The sequence below is a fragment of the Octopus sinensis genome, linkage group LG24 (assembly GCF_006345805.1).
Source record: "Octopus sinensis linkage group LG24, ASM634580v1, whole genome shotgun sequence".
NCBI classification, from domain to species: domain Eukaryota; kingdom Metazoa; phylum Mollusca; class Cephalopoda; order Octopoda; family Octopodidae; genus Octopus; species Octopus sinensis.
This window is the reverse complement of record NC_043020.1, coordinates 16707760-16710259: the sequence shown is the minus strand read 5'-3', so window position 1 is coordinate 16710259 and position 2500 is coordinate 16707760. Positions and strand designations below refer to the sequence as shown.

Sequence of the window (2500 nt, the reverse complement as noted above, 5' to 3'; positions counted from 1 at the left end):
GCATATCAAATTCCACTCCACAATGACAGTGAGAGATACATTGCATTTCAAGCTGATGCTGCCCTTTGATGTCATTAAAGCTGTAAGCACTTTTCAAAGAGTGATGGATGGTATAATTATCAACATTAACATCAAAGGGGTTCAAGTCTATCATAATGTCATTATTATTGATAAAACTATTGAGGAGCATGACAGGAATTTAGCTCAATGTATTTCAGTTGCTTAAGAGATTCAGTGACACTGACCAGCAACAAATGTCTTCATCAAATATCTATTTGCTATCTAGGACGCAAAACAGAAAATAATTCTCTACAAGTTGATTTAATGATTAACAAATACTTAGTAATAATAAAAATAACTATGACTGTTATGCGGTTTATTTAGTTACACCTCTACATCTGTGTCTACTTTCTCAGAGCTAATTTCGTCCTTACAAAATCCTGTTATCCAATCTCTGTTTCATTAAAAAAAAAAACGCAAATAAACAAAACAAAAACAAAGAAAAACCACACCTAAATGCTATTTATTGGTTTAACCCTATAGCATTTAACCCTTTTGTTACAAACCTGGCTGAAACTGGCCCTGGCTCTTTAGTACAAATGTCTTGTTTTCATAAGTTCTGAATTAAAATCATCCACCAAACCTTAGTCACGATTTATGTTCCTAACACTAGCTTAATGATAACTAAGTTATTTTACTAAATTCTTTGTTATATTTAAAGTAATTGAAAGAAACACAGAGCATCTCAACAGAAATACAGTAACGAAAGGGTTAAACCAGCCATATCATATTCTCTCTGTTTTATGTTCAAACTAGCCAGACATAGTTTCTCTCACTTATTTTATAATGTAACTAGCACTATGACCCGGCAATGCTGGGTCATAGTGCTAGTGCATGCATATACAGCTGCGTGCATGTGCACATACACGCGAGTACTGTCCAAATCTCCGGCCAGTCACATACAGCTAGCTGGCATTCAATTGGTGTATCAAGTTTCGGGCATTTTGATTGGGTTTTGGATAGAAAATTCGCAAAAAAGTCACTTCTATTGATTTTTTAATGGCTTTGCGGGGTGACTGGGGAAATGTAAAGATGTGCACGACCACCCTTGGACGGTTTTGAATGACCATAGAAAGTGCAAGCTCTCTAACTGAAAAATTGTGGATTTGTATAAAGGATACACACACACACAGACAGACGTTTTGCCGTTTATATATATATATATATAATATATATATAGATAGATTCTAAAAATAACAATCACATCATTGAAATCTTGAAGCCACAATATAAGGTATGATTAAAGCAAACCAATGTGAATAAAGGTGCATTACATTTGACAGAGTAATCTGAATGCAAAAGGATTAAAACCTCAATAGTAAATGTCTTTCTATCATCTACCTGAAATTCTTGCAAGTATCCTTATCTATGAAACTGGTGGCACTCCCCAAATCAGGTAAAGTATCAATGATACATCACTACCATCTCTCTTACTTTTTCTCTCTCTCCAGTTGGGGTAACCATGTATCTCCTCTACAGCAAGACATGTATTTTTCTGTCATACTCTAACCTCTCATCACCCGGTCCAAAGCCACCTCCTTCAATATCACTCCTCCACTCAGTTGAAGGATCTTTGTCTTCCAAGTTACACGATCTGACCAGTGTTAGTGCCATGTAAAAAGTACCCAGTCCACCCTGTAAAGTGGTTGGCATTAGGAAGGGCATCCAGCTGTAAGAACCATGCCGAAGCAGACAGGTTGGAATAGTCTTCAGGTTTGCCAGCTCCTGTCAAACCACCCAACCCTTGCCAGCATGGAAGATTGATGTTAATAATGATGACGATATAACATATATATATATATATATATATATATATTTGTATGTATGCATGTATGTATGCATGCTGGTAGTAGCTTTACAAAGTCCATTTCTTTGATGTTCCAGTACATATTGAAACTGATGTGCCTAGAACTACAATTTTGGGTACTATTTCTAAGAGTAATAAACCTGACATTTTTTTTGCCCTGAATGAAATCCCTTATCAATTAAAAACGAAGCTACGGCTGTCATAGAAAGGTATGAGGAAATGGCAAATATTATACTGCAAGATTATTAAACTTTCATTATTGTTCATCAGTGGAATAGGCTTTACCTGAATGCCTATTTGAGTCTGGAGAAATTTTGCTAAGACAGTTTAACTTCAACAATAAATATGAGCCAAGGGCCCAAAAATGTTAAACTAATTAACGTAGTTCAATTCCTCATGAAAGAATAAGTTCTACCAGAAATCAGTCAAAGCCTGGTTCTACTGAAGAGAGCTCTACTGGTGATTGTTGCAATGTTGATTTATTAAAGAATTTGGAAACAAGCAATCTCTGGCTGCTAATGGTTATTCTGTCAATGATTCCCACAATGACATGTTAACAAGTTAGGCTTTAACAAAATGTGTGGAAGCAATCCAGTACTTATTTGGTTATTGAAGAGGAAATCATGGCACCAC

The 2500-nt window shown here is 35.6% G+C and overlaps 1 protein-coding gene across 1 annotated transcript in view; it reads right to left on the bottom strand.

Annotated features, from left to right (window-relative positions):
• LOC115224093 (syntaxin-binding protein 5) overlaps positions 1 to 2500 on the bottom strand; it is a 370435-nt gene that overhangs the window by 192016 nt on the left and 175919 nt on the right. The gene's annotated exons all lie outside the window — the stretch shown is intronic.